The sequence below is a fragment of the Peromyscus leucopus genome, chromosome 2, assembly GCF_004664715.2.
Source record: "Peromyscus leucopus breed LL Stock chromosome 2, UCI_PerLeu_2.1, whole genome shotgun sequence".
Lineage (NCBI taxonomy): Eukaryota > Metazoa > Chordata > Mammalia > Rodentia > Cricetidae > Peromyscus > Peromyscus leucopus.
This window is the reverse complement of record NC_051064.1, coordinates 100684428-100698183: the sequence shown is the minus strand read 5'-3', so window position 1 is coordinate 100698183 and position 13756 is coordinate 100684428. Positions and strand designations below refer to the sequence as shown.

Here is a 13756-nt window from a genome sequence, read left to right as displayed (position 1 = left end):
GAGGGTAGAACGGCAAACACTGCAGGCAATTGGGTCAAGATTTAAAATAACCTAGAACATTGGTTCCGAACCACACACCACACTCCATGGGCATACCTGTGGAATTCTATTTAGATTGAAAACGCCACAACTCTGAACACCTAGCATTTTGTCATCAGACTGGAAAAGTGTTTCAAGGTATCCGTTGATTATTACAGAAAACCACAGGTGCCAGAAAGAAACGTTCCCCAGACCTTAATAATTGGATTACTAAATCAGCAGAGTAGATGGGATTAGATATATTAAAACTTATCTTCAAGGGGTGAAACTAGAAATGCTAATGGAATAAGTGGCATGATCAGAGGTGTTACATCCAAAAGGAGAAGGCATTAGTCTGGAGGAGAGTGGATGATCGCCATGAAGCAGCCAAGTAAGAGTCAGAGAAGACCAGTTTTTAGAGTGACTGAGGATAAGAGCTTGTGTATGGTGTAAGTCAGGAGGTAAATCAATGGATGGCATTGAGGAGAGCTTGTTAGACATTAACACAAGTTAGACATTTTTTTGGATAAGTTATTAATGCTTTTGTGGTGATATTGTGTTCCCCAAAATATTGTGCACCCTAATAAACTTATCTGGGGTCAGAGAACAAAACAGCCACTAGATATAGAGGCCAGAAAATGGTGGCGCACACACCTTTAATCCTAGCATTCCGAAGGCAGAGATCCATCTGGATCTCTGTGAGTTCAAAGCCACACTGGAAACAGCCAGGCGTGGTAACAAGAGCCTTTAATCACAGGAAGTCATGGCAGGAAGCAGAAAGGTATATAAGGTGTAAGGACCAGAAACTAGAAGCGCTTGGCTGGTTAAGCTTTTAGGCTGTTAGCAGCAGTTCAGCTGAGATTCATTCTGGATGAGGACTCAGAGGCTTCCAGTTTGAGGAAACAGGATCGGCTGAGAAGTTGACGAGGTGAGGTTAGCTGTGACCTGTTCTGTCTCTCTGATATTTCAGCATTCACCCTAATACCTAGCTCCAGGTTTGTTTTTATTATTAAGACCATTTAAGATTCATGATACATGCTTTGTCTTTTTTTTTTTTTTTTTTTTTTTTTTAATGGTCCTGAGGATCAAACCCAGGACCCCAGGCATTTGAGCAAACCCTGTGTTACTGAGTGGCACTCTTATTCATGGCAAGTTTTTTTATTTGTAACAGAGTAATCATGAGCTCTACTTAGGTAAAAAAGATATTAAATAGGATGATGCGTGATGTACTTGGCCCGAGTCAAAGCTCTATTCAATTGCAGATTGATATGCTGGCCTTTTGAGTTTCTAGACCAGTCTCCAGTGGGATTCTACAGATAATTCTGTTGCTTGCTTCAGCTTTTGAATGTGCTGAGAAAAAATTACTATTACTTGAACCTGAAGTATAGCCATGTTTTTTTTTTAAACTTAAAAAATTAAAATTTGTTCATCTAATGAGTATGGGTGTTTTGTTTGCACGCATGTCTGGGCACCATGTATGGCTTGGTGTCAGAAGGGGTTAATGGATCCGATAGAACTAGATGATTGTGACAGATGGTTGTAAGCTTCCATGGGGGTGCTGGGAATTGAACCAGGGTCCTTTGGAAGAGCAGCCAGTGTTCTTAGCCACAGAGCTGTCTCTACATCCCCAACAGTAATTTTTAAAGTAAAACTCATTATACACGGTTGCCACATTATTACTTTGTGGCATGGAAAAAACTGAAATATATCCATGTTCCTAGTGCCTAAGAATGGCTACAGAGTCAGAAATACTAAAGGAATCCGACTTCCTCAATTGATTAGCTCCCCTTTGTGTCAGGTAGGCCTCCACATGGTTGCCTTGGGACACAGGTCCATGCAGTCCCATGCAGGCCCATGCCAGAATGGCTATGCATAGAAGGGCAGCTCTTGCCATTTATGCTTAAGTTTGAGAGAAGGCTAAGATCTTTGCTACCCATAATAATCTTGTGGCCCAGTGAAAGCCTTACAAAATAAAATTGATGTAGAATTCAGTTTTAAAAACCCATAATAAAAAGTGTATTCTGAGGTCACCTGAGTCAGAATTTTTATCCACCTGAAGTGTTAATATAAATCTGGGTACATGAGCCATATTTTCTTTTTGGTTTTTTTTCAAGACAGGGTTTCTCTGTGTAGCTTTGAGCCTTTCCTGGAACTCACTTGGTAGCCCAGGCTGGCCTTGAACTCACAGAGATCTGCATGGCTCTGCCTCTCGAGTGCTGGGATTAAAGGCATGTGCTGCCGCTGCCACCACCCAGCAAGCCATATTTTCTAGAGGCTCTAATTCATGACCCTGGAATGGGGCCCAAGAAACTACGTTGGTCATAACCCAGCACTTTCCCACTACTCCACTAAACTTTCTGCTTTAAATAATTTAAAAAAATAATTAAATAATTAAATAATTAAGGAGACCCGTGAGAAGTAGGGCACCTTGATGTGCTACTGAGAGCTGAATGTTAAGAATGAGACTACTGTGCCCCAGGGCCAGGGATGTACCCAGTCATTAGCTGGCCAGTGTCAAGGCCATAAGAGGAGACAGGTGGGAGATGGGGCACCATGGCTGGACTAGTTGAAGTGAAGGAGACAGGGAAATCAGGTGAGACTTGCTAACTACCAGATCATGCACACTTTTGAAAGCCAGGGAAATGCTGATTTTTTTTTTTTTAATGAGAGGGCATCTATTAGTGGATTTTAAGGCAAAGAAGACATAATTTGACTTACATTTTGCAAAGGTCTCTCTTGCTGTTTTATAGAGTCTATAGGTGTATGTGATGTGGTATTTAAATCCTCCATGTCTGCCACTAGAGACGACTTGCCTTTCATTACAGTTTTGTTAACCCTGTCTAGCACTGCCCAGTTTACAAAGATTGTTTATTTGTTTGGCACCAGGGAAAACCCCAGGACTTTCACATGCTGGGCAAGTGCTGTACTGCTGACCACACCTGTACCTGCTTTCTTTCACTGGGTCTTCTCAGAAAACCATACAGAATTTCTCTTACTGTGATCTTCCTTTTATTGACAAGGAAACAAGTTCATAGAGGATGTGATTTTGTTAGGCTACATGTTTTCAAAAGCAGACATTAAGGCCGGGCGGTGGTGGCGCACGCCTTTAATCCCAGCACTCGGGAGGCAGAGCCAGGTGGATCTCTGTGAGTTCAAGGCAGCTGGCTACAAGTGAGTCAGAAAGCACAAAGCTACACAGAGAAACCCTGTCTCAAAAAACAAAACAAAACAAAATAAATAAAGCAGACATTAAAAAAAGGGAATATTTTGCTGTGGAGTTTTGATTTAGAGAGAGAGATTGAGAAGAGAGAGAGAGAGAGAGAGAGAGAGAGAGAGAGAGAGATCTATTCCCCTGAAGCTGAAGCCCTCAAAGAGGTAGTGGGCTAGTACTTCTGGGGTCACTCCTCCAGTCACACCAGGCCAGCTCTGCTTCAGCATTTTTTGTTTGCCTGACACTTGTGTGTAGCTGAATTCCAGGCTGCCTGTCTTGGGTATCCTGAGCATGTGCCTTTGGTACTTTGTCATAAGCCATTTTCTTCTTTCATTATTCAACTTGTTCTCAGAAAGTCAAACAGGGAGCCTGACATGCCCTCCTCGCCACTAATCAGCAAGCCTGTTCTCATGGGAGCTTAGCTCAGTGCAGCCGTGCATCCTAGATGTTTTCTTCCTTCAGAACTGACAAATGAAAATTGTATATATTAATGCTTATGGTTTACCACATGATGTTTTGAAATATGTATGCACTGTGAAATGGCTATATCAAGCTAAATTGGCATATGTATTATCTTACACCGTTAGTGATTTCCAGATGACTATAGCTAACGTTTGTCATTACCATGTATAATAGATCTTTTGATTTTATTCCTTCTAAGTGATATTTATACCATTTGGCAGACATTTCCCCAGTGCCCTATGCTAGTTCCTGGTAGCCACCATTCTTCTCTCTGTTTACGAGTTTGACTTTTATGAACTTCACATATGAGAGGGATCATAGTGTTTGTTGTAATGTGCCCGATAAAGCTCACTTAATGTAACACTTTCCAGGTTCATCCATATTGTCACAAATGACAGGGTTTCCTCTTTTACATACATACATCTGCATGCTTTACCTGTTAATGAGCTAGGGACACTTGGATTGATTGTATATTTGGATATTGTAAGCAGTGCTGTAATGAACAAGTGTGTAGAGATCCACTTGATATTTTTTTTTTTTTTTTTTTTTTTTCGAGACAGGGTTTCTCTGTGTAGCTTTGCGCCTTTCCTGGATCTCGCTCTGTAGCCCAGGCTGGCCTCGAACTCACAAAGATCCGCCTGGCTCTGCTTCCCGAGTGCTGGAATTAAAGGTGTGTGCCACCATCGCTGGGCTGATTCCACTTCCTTTGACTACAAATGCAATAGGAGGGTTGCTGAATTACTTGGTAGCTCTGTTAAGGAGTGAGCAAAGTCCTGAGTAAGTGTTTATTGTTGGCATGGAAACAGCTATATTAAGGACCCCAGTGCCTCAGACCCATGGGATGGCAAAGCCTTCCCCAGGTGAGGCTCAGAGAGAAGGCAATGCCTTCCTCTGGGCCTAGTGTGAATGTTGACAGTGTGTGCTGAAAACGTCCACCATAGCTTCCCCCCAGGGTGTTTATGGTCTGAAGACTGTTTCCCTACAGGGACTGCTTCTACCAAGATTAGCAAAGTCTGCCTCCTCATTCAGCTGTATGCAATAACCCGCCTCCCTGTCCAGCTTCATATAATAAAAATGCTGAGCTTCTAGGGTTCGGTGACTTCTCCATCAGAGAGCCCCGATCACCCAGATCCTGTCTTTTTTGTGTATGTGTCTGTGTGTATGTGATTTCTTCCTTCCTCACCACCCCTGTTAGGTCAGTCCCCAGAGCGGTGGCGAGTGTGGCATAGCTCCACCTTCCGTTTTCCTAGGAAAACCCACGCTGCTTTCTAGAGAGGCTGCACTAACTTACGTTTCCACCAGCAGTCAGTCTGTGAGGTTCCAGTTTTCTACATCCTCATCAACGCTTGTTGCCTCAACATGTATCTTTTTTTGTAGTGTGTGTTTAGCTTAGAAACTTATGCAAAAATTACCTTTGTGCTGTAGCATTTCCACTGTAGACACTGATTTGGAGTCGGGGGGACTTGTCTATCCTCTGCTTCCCTCTTACTTTATCTTTCACATGGCTGGTAAGTCCTTAAAATTACATGCAGAATTGTGGGCTTCGATATATTTTTCTAGGACGGGGTTCACAGCCTTATTGGGATTTTCAGAAGACTCGTGAACCAAACTGTTATTTTGAGATACAAGCCAAAAATCCCTCAGGTTTCTGCTTCTGTGACTTCCCCATTATGATTAACTGTAACCTAGAACTGTGAGCTGAAATAATCTTTTTCTTACCGAGTTGCTTTTGCCAGGGTATTTTGTCATAACACCCAAGAAAGGAAACTCTGAAAGTCCGTGAAGACACACTGAGATGTAGGCTGCCTGCTGCCATGAAGAGCCCTCAACCATAACAGATCGCGCCTCCAAAGCTGAGCAAATATACCTTCCTAGTTTCAAATTTGCCTTGTAATGTTTTGTGAAAGGAGCCTAAGCACACGAGGGCAGTGGCATCTGTTCTAGAACAAGGGGGTCCTGCCAACGGTGAGGGCAGCTGGTCATGGTCTTAGGAGGCCTGGGTATCGTTGTGCCTGGTATGTATGGTAGTCACCATGATACAGGGTTTTTAAAATGAGTGACCTGGAGCATATATCCAGGCTTCTGACTGCTTGCCATATCCATTTGAACTCTATCCTAGGCATCAGACTGCTGAAGCAGAAATGTAGATTAATGTCTAGGGATATGCATCCTAGAGCTGGGCTGCCTCCACACTCACATAGGCAACCTTAATTAAAGCTCAGAGAGTCAAAAATATACTTGGAAGTAGGAAGAGGACTAGTTGGGAATTGGAAGGGGTCAGACATAGAGGGAGGGTAATAAAATAAGGTAATGGGGTGAACGTGATCACAATACATTGAAAATAAGTAAGAACTTGCAAAGAGAAGTATGTTAAGTTCAACCAGTATCTTTCCCACAACCTGATTGAATATTGTAATCGAAGTTATTAATTGAAAAGAAATAATATTTCAATAAATAGTTGTTAAATGAATGCAGGACCAGAGGAACTAGTGGAAGAGGCTTAGGAAGCAGGGCCAGCACTGAAGGAGGTTTCTCACTCTGGAGATTTCTTCTTCAAAGGGCAGAAGTACATATCAATCATTACACACATGGACGTACATATTGATCATTTTACACACACACACACACACACACACACACACACACACACACACACCATCTGGGTTGTAGAGAGGACAGAAGGAAGGTAGCCAGAGATGAGATGGAAGGAAAAGTGAGCTTTTATGAGGAAAGGGGAACTGAGCAGGAGCTGTTAGCAACAGAGAGAGACAATCCAGATGTCAAGTGGGATTCAGCCCACTGAGTCATCCATCACACTCTGCTGAGAAGTAGACAGCAACTTTTTGGAGCAAACAGTAACCCAGCTTAAATAGGGAGTAGGGAGTGATAGAACTCTCAGGCTGGAAGAATGTTTGCTTTCTTTTTTTAAAAAAAAAAGGTCACTTAACACACCCAAGGCAGAAGAAGCTTGACGGATGGGGGAAATTTATGAGAAGCTGCATATTAATGTACAAGAAGCTAAAGTGAAGAGTTTGGTAGTGTTTCTCAATCTACCTGGTTCAAACATTATAGCATGTAAGCGCTATCCTAGATCAGCATTGCCCAGTCAGAGATAATTGATAGGGGGGCAAATGGCCAGCATTGGTGGAGGACAGAAAACGCCATGGAAGGGAGAGGATCTCAGAGAGGCTAGGACCCACCAAAAGACTACCTCCCTGCCTGAAACAGCTTTTCCTCTTGCAGGAAAGAGTGGATGTTCCTTAAGCCTAGTGTGAGTGGCACTCTCTTTCATGTACCTCCCCTGGGCTCAGAAGGGAAATGTTTGTGTATTTTAATTAAAACAGATTTTTGTCACACTGTTTCAACTTGAGGCTTTTTTAATACGGACACCCGGACTATGCATGTGGTAGGAGTCATGAAGCCGTGTGGCACCATATTACACAAGGTGCTCTGGGCTTGCTTCTGTCACACAAATTAAATGCCTGCACATCACACACTTTACAAGGCCAAATTAAACACTTGTCAAGGGGAGGTGCAAGACCTGTAGCCTCCTTCGAGCTGGCTAGCTTCCTTGCAAATCTTTGGCTCTCTTGGGTGAATTTCAGGAAGATGGCACTTTAGGTCCTAAGTGATGGTTCCCACAATTTAGGTCTCCTCACAAGTATGCTCTTGTTCCATCTATTCTGGAATTCTAGTTAGTGAGTGGAAGATCTCCACTCCCGCAGACGGCTCATTCTTGCAGATAAACATTGCTGTGGGTATCAGTTCTCTTTCTCACAGGCAATTTGTAGTAAATTAAATGTGCACACTATTCCAGAAGTCCTCCTCAGACTATTCACACCTTGAGTTATGGTCATTTGCTTCGTGACTCTATTTGTTGACCTGGTCACTGTTAATTCTTTTGTTGTTGTAAACCACAGTTACCCAGCTTCCTATGTAGATTGACATCTAGATAGACCTTGGCATATATGTCTGTAAGGTTGTGGTTTTAGCAGCTGCCTATTGACCTTGGTAATTTTTTTTTTTATTATTTCTGTTTGTGTGTGTGTAAAGAGGCCAGAGAACAAATTTTGGGAATTGGTCGTCTCCTTCCATCTTGTTAAAGCAACATCTTTCTTGTTGTTTCTGCCCTATGGGATACTCCCTGATAGCCAGCTCAGGCAATTGCCTTGTCTCTGCCTCCCATATCACATTTGGACTGTTGGTATTACTGATGGGCACCACCACATTCAACCTTTCATGCAGGTTCTGCGGCTCAAACTCACATTGTCAGGCTTGTGAGACAAGCACTATCCCCCAGGGGACCATCTCCCAAGCTCTTTGGGTATTTTTGATAAAACAGTAACCTGCCTTGTGTTATATCCTTATATCCTCCAAGACCATGCATCCATTCTAGAATCTTACATTACAAAGTCCAAAAGACAATGAGTGCCTCGAATAAATTTTGTCCCTCACTACCACTTTTAAGACTACTTTGGGCTTTGCTCTGGTCCCCCATCAAGGATGATTCATGAATCTTTTTAGTAGATGAGCCTTTGAATAGGGACATGATTAAATACAGCCCCCTCCATTATCCTTTAGGAAGAAAGGCCTCAAGTTTCTAGCATAAATTTCACATCTTCATTCTATTATCAGATTTAAATAGGACATTGAGTCACAGGGAAGAATAACTTGGCATTTGAATCCCAGGGTTACAGAGACCAGAGATTCTAGGGAAGGTAGAACCCATATCAATACTTGGAATATGGCAGCATCAAACAGTTACTCTGCAAGAAGTAAGTCCAAGACCATCGGTCGAGGAAACAACCAAAGTTGGGTGAGACATGACACCCATGTCAACAGTCATAATAACAGCCTTTTACAGGGTTTCCTGGGTCACCAACCAATCAAAGCACTCTCTACATATTCTGTTGTTTAATCTTGAAGTGACTCTCTCACATAGGCATCATGATGAGACCCATGTAAAGCTGAGCATTTAATAATCATTTATTTTCAGCATTTGACCAATATGATTTTCTTCATTAAATACTGCCCAGAGTGAGAGCAGCACTGTCTATGGGTTTTAACATGCATGTTTAGAAGGCAGTTTGTTATCCACGTAACAAAAACAATGATAGTAGGTTCCACTCTAAGACCTATGACTTCTTCAGCCATGGGCTTCTGGAAAGGCCCCTACAAATACTTCACTCCAACTCAAACACAGAAATCTAAAATTGTGAAGCTAGTGTCCACACATGTCAGAGAACATGCAATATTTGTCTTTTTGGGTCTGGGTCAGTGAACCCAGAATAACATTTTCTAGCTTTATCTATTTTATTTCATTATTCTTCAAAGCTGAATAAAATTCCAGTGTGTAAATGTACCACATTTTCATTATCTATTAATCAATTGAAGGACACCTAACTGATTCCACTTCCTAGCTATTGTGAATAGAGCATAAGAAACATGGATGTGCAAGTATCTCTGTCATAGAACGTGGAATTCTTTGGGTATATGTGGTATTGCTCAGTCACATGATAGCTGTATTTGTAGCTTTTTGGAGAAATCACCACACTGATTTCCATACTGGCTGCACCAATTTACACTCCCACCACACTGATTTCCATACTGGCTGCACCAATTTGCACCCCCACCACACAGATTTCCATACTGGCTGCACCAATTTACACTCCCACCACACGGATTTCCATACTGGCTACACCAATTTACACTCCCAACAATAGTAAATCAGAATCCCCTTTTACACATCCTTGCCAGCATTTGTTGTCATTTTGATTGGGGCAAGATAGAATGTCAAAATAGTTTTTTTTAATATAAATTTCTTTTTATTTATTCTTTGTGTCTCTCACATCATGCATCTCCATCCCGTTCATTTCCCCATCTCTCTGTCTCTGACCTTTGCTCTTGCACACCCTCCCCCAAAGAAAATACAATTTAAGAGAAAAAAAAAAGAAGAAAAAAAGAGAAGGAAAAATCAATCTCATCATGGAAGCTGCAGTGTGACACAGTGAGTCATACAGTAAACTCTTTATCCATATATCTTTACTTCCAAGTGTTCACTGCAAAGAGTCTTTGGTCTGGTTCGAGGCCTCTGGGTTCTGCTACACTATGGATGGTTTGGGGCCTGGGTAGTTGCAGGGTTGGTCTGCCTGCCAGCTCTCCCTTGTCCTCACCACCAAGGTGAGTTCTGCATTGTCCTGGTGAGTACACCCCTTGCAGTGATGTGCAAGGGGCGGGGCCAGTTCTTCTGCTTTCATGTCCTCAGGGTGGGTTCTCCTGCGCCTGTACTTTCAGGGCCAGCTCTACTCTGTTGCCCAGGTGAGGTGCAGGGGCCACTTTCCCAAATGCTGCGGTTGATGAGGAGCAGAGACAGCTCTCCAGCTCTTATGACCTCAGGGCCAGCTCTCCCACTTGTCTCAGGCATTGATGGGGGGGGGACACACCTCTCCCCCTCCCCCACCCATGCTGCCATATGACAGAAGAGTAATGGGGGCAGCTCTCCCATGCTCACAACATTGGGGCTGGCTCACCCACACCTCCACCAATGGGGTTGGCTCTCTTGTGCTACACACTTGAGGTGCAGGGCCTGCTCTCCTGAGGGGTGCAGCTGGTGGGGGACAGGGCCAGCGCTCCCACCTGCCTCAGGCATTGATGAGGGGGAGCTCAAAATAGTTTTAATTTTAATTTCCCTGATGTCTAATCATGTTGAACACTCTGAACACTTTTTAAAAAGTGTTTTATCTACCATTTGTATTTCTCCTTTTGAGAACACTCTGTTCAATATGTGCTTAACACACGAATAAATACAACCTATTAAAAACCCTCATACAGTACAGTAGAAGGTAATTGATGTGTGAAAATAGGAACAGGAAAATAAGAGAAAATGTGCTTGTAATCTTATTTTATTTTAGAGATAGGGACTCTACACTAGGGATAAAATTGTTCTATGTTGCTCAGACTGACCCTCAGCTTTCTGGATTCAAATTGATTTTCCTGCCTCAGTCTGACAATTACCTTTTGTACTGGATGGTTTTGTGTGTCAGCTTGACTCAAGTTAGAGTCATCAGAGAGGAAGGAGCCTCAGTTGGGGAAATGCCTCCATGAGATCGAGCTGTAAGGCCGTTTCTCAATTAGTGATCAGTGGGGGAGGGTTCAGCCCATGGTGGGTGGTGCCATCCCTGGGATGGTGGTCCTGGGTTCTATAAGAAAGCAGGCTCAGCAAGTCTAGTAAGTATCACCACTTCATAGTCTCTGCATCAGATACCGTGTCCAGGTTCCTGCCCTGTCTGAGTCCTTGTGCTGTCTTCCTGCAGTGATAAACAGTGATGTGGAAGTGTAAGCTGAATAAACCCTTTCCTCCCCAACTTGCTTTATGTTGCCTTATGGTCATGGTGTTTCATTGTAGCAATAGAAACCCTAACTAAGATACCTTTCTTAAGGTTTTGTTATGAAAATTTCCCCACAGGCTCATGTACTGAACACTTAGTACCAGGGATGTTTGGGGAGGTTGTGGAGTATTTGGGATGCCAGCCTAGCAGAGGTGAACTGTTGGGAGTAAGTCTTGACTGCGATAGCCTATCCCTGGTTTTGGTTTAGCTCTCTTTGCTTCTGCTTTCCCCAAACGTGAGGAGCTACTGTCTAGTGCTCTTGCTGGGAGAGTGAAGCTCTCCCAGCTGCTGCACCTCTCCAGCGGGATGGACTATATCTCCTGAAACTGCAAGCCAAAACCAACCCCTTGTAGCTGGTTGGTTAGTTTTTTTTTGGTCAAGTTGACATGAGTCAGAGTCATCTGGGAGAAGGGAACATCATTTGAGGAATTACCTCCATTAGACTGATCTGTAGACTGGTCTGTGGGTCATTTTAATGATTGATGTGGGAAGAGTCAGCCCGCTGTGGGCATTGCCACTCCTGGTAAGGTGGTCCTGAGTTGTATAAGAAATCAGGATGAGCAAGGAATGAAGAACAAGCTTCAGTTCCTGCCTCTAGGTTGGTACCGTAAGTCCCTCCCCTGAATTCAACAATGGATTCTAAAGCATAAGCTGAAATAAACCCTTTCCTTTCCAAGTTGCTTTTGGTCACAGCAATAGAAAGCAAACCAAGACGCCCTTCCTACTGTAAGTGGCTTCTGTGCAGTATTTTGTCACAGCAAGGAGAACAGTAACTAACATAAGGCATTAGAAATAGTACTAGAAAAGTCTACTGACAAAATGACATTTATTGAGTGCAGCTCAAATTCATTTTCTTGGTGCTATCTTCCAGACTATGTCTATCAGGATGTCTTGGGATGTCTAATGAGGCCATTTCCTGTTGTGACAAGTTCTCCCAATCCTCAATGCCTTTCTTTTATAGCTTTTAAATCATTTCTCCTTCCATGCTCATATGATCACTTACTAATGAATGTCCTATTCACCATATGGTAGCCCTATGAAAGCAAAGGTAATGGCCACTGTGATTACTTATCTGTATTCAAAACTAACCCAGGGAAAGGGCCATACATGTATTTGTTGAGTGAATGAGAGAATTTGTACAGTGTGATTAAAAATATATTCTCAGGATATGATAACAGACTCAAGTGAGATATAAATGTGAATTTTTTTGTAAATGTCAAACTCTGTATACATGTTAATTGTCATTATTTCTATGGATAAAAGAGTCTTTTTGTTTTTTCATGTACATGTTTTAATTGGAAATGTTACTACCAGAACAGCAAAACTAAATTTTGGAGACAATGGATATCCTTAGTTTAGATGATGTTAGTTTATGAAAGGTGGGCTTGGAACTGATTCATATGATGATTTCAGAACTTCAGTGGAATGAGCAGCTTCGTATGCTGCTGTTGCCACTGTGATTTCAGCCTCCAAGATTTCCAAGAGAGCCACCACCCCTAATGTTGTCAAGTTGTCTAGAACGACTGTGGTATCTTCATGTTCTGGGAGGAGCACTTTTTCTCCAATGTTCACACTAAGTGCTTCCCACCCTTTAGAGCCCACCCCACGACTGCTGCTGTTGCTTGCAATGTTTCCTTGAGATTTTCCTGGAAACATGATGTCTTTGGTTACAGTTTCAGATGCAATCCTGTGCTGGTTAGTTTTTTGTCAACTACAAACTAGAATTATTTGGGATAAAGGAACTTCAATTGAGCAATGGCTTCCATCGGACTGGCCTGCACACAAGTCTGTAGGGGCATTTTCTTGATGGATGTTTGATGATAGTGGCACCCCTGGGCAGGTGGTCTTGAGTTGTATAAGAAAGCAGGCTGGCTGGGCTCCCAGCACTTAGGAGGCAGAGCCAGGCAGATCTCTGTGAGTTCGAGGCCAGCCTGGTCTACAGAGTGAGATCCAGGACAGGCACCAAAACTACACAGAGAAACCCTGTCTAGAAAAACCAAAACCAACCAACCAACCAACCAAACAAACAAACAAAAAAAGCAGGCTGATAAGCCAGAGGGAGCAAACCAGTAAGCAACACTCTTTGATGGCCTCTGCTTCAGCTCCTGCCTCCAGGCTCCTGCCCTGACTTCCCTCCACAATGTATTGTGATTGAGACATAGAAGCTAAATACACCTTTTCCTCCCGAAGATGTGTTTATCACAGCAGTAGAAGGTAAACTAGAACGACTCCTATCAAATAGCACAATAGCACACAAACAGTGGAAGACTCTTTCTAAGTGGGAGTCCCACCAGGTCTCTCCTAAAACATGCTCTTTCTTACCCCACTGCGGTTCAGTATTCATGGATGTTTTTATGAGTCCAAATCTCCATTATGGCAATAGTGTGCTTCTGGGAAGATTCATCGCTCTGCCATTTACTCTGCGCCCTCACTGTGTCCTTGGTTCTTCATCTATGACATGGGAGGATAATAGCAATCTTATAGGCTGTGAGGATAAAGGTAGTTAGAGGACATAATGTCATGGTTGTGGTTTCGAGAGAATTATCTGACAAGCTTTCACTTGCAGTCTGGGTATTTGTCAGCTGAAATCTCTCTTGGTTTCCTTTGCAGAGCTAAAAAGTGATTCGCTTCGAGTTTGATGATGCTTTCTTGAACACAAGTCACATGATTAGCAGCA

At 42.9% G+C, this 13756-nt stretch overlaps 1 protein-coding gene and 1 long non-coding RNA gene across 5 annotated transcripts in view; one reads left to right on the top strand and one right to left on the bottom strand.

Moving 5' to 3' along the window:
- The window catches only part of Nfia (nuclear factor I A), a 542815-nt gene that overhangs the window by 378864 nt on the left and 150195 nt on the right, over positions 1-13756 (bottom strand). The window lies entirely within an intron of this gene.
- The window catches only part of LOC114693755, a 71450-nt gene that overhangs the window by 39916 nt on the left and 17778 nt on the right, over positions 1-13756 (top strand). The window lies entirely within an intron of this gene.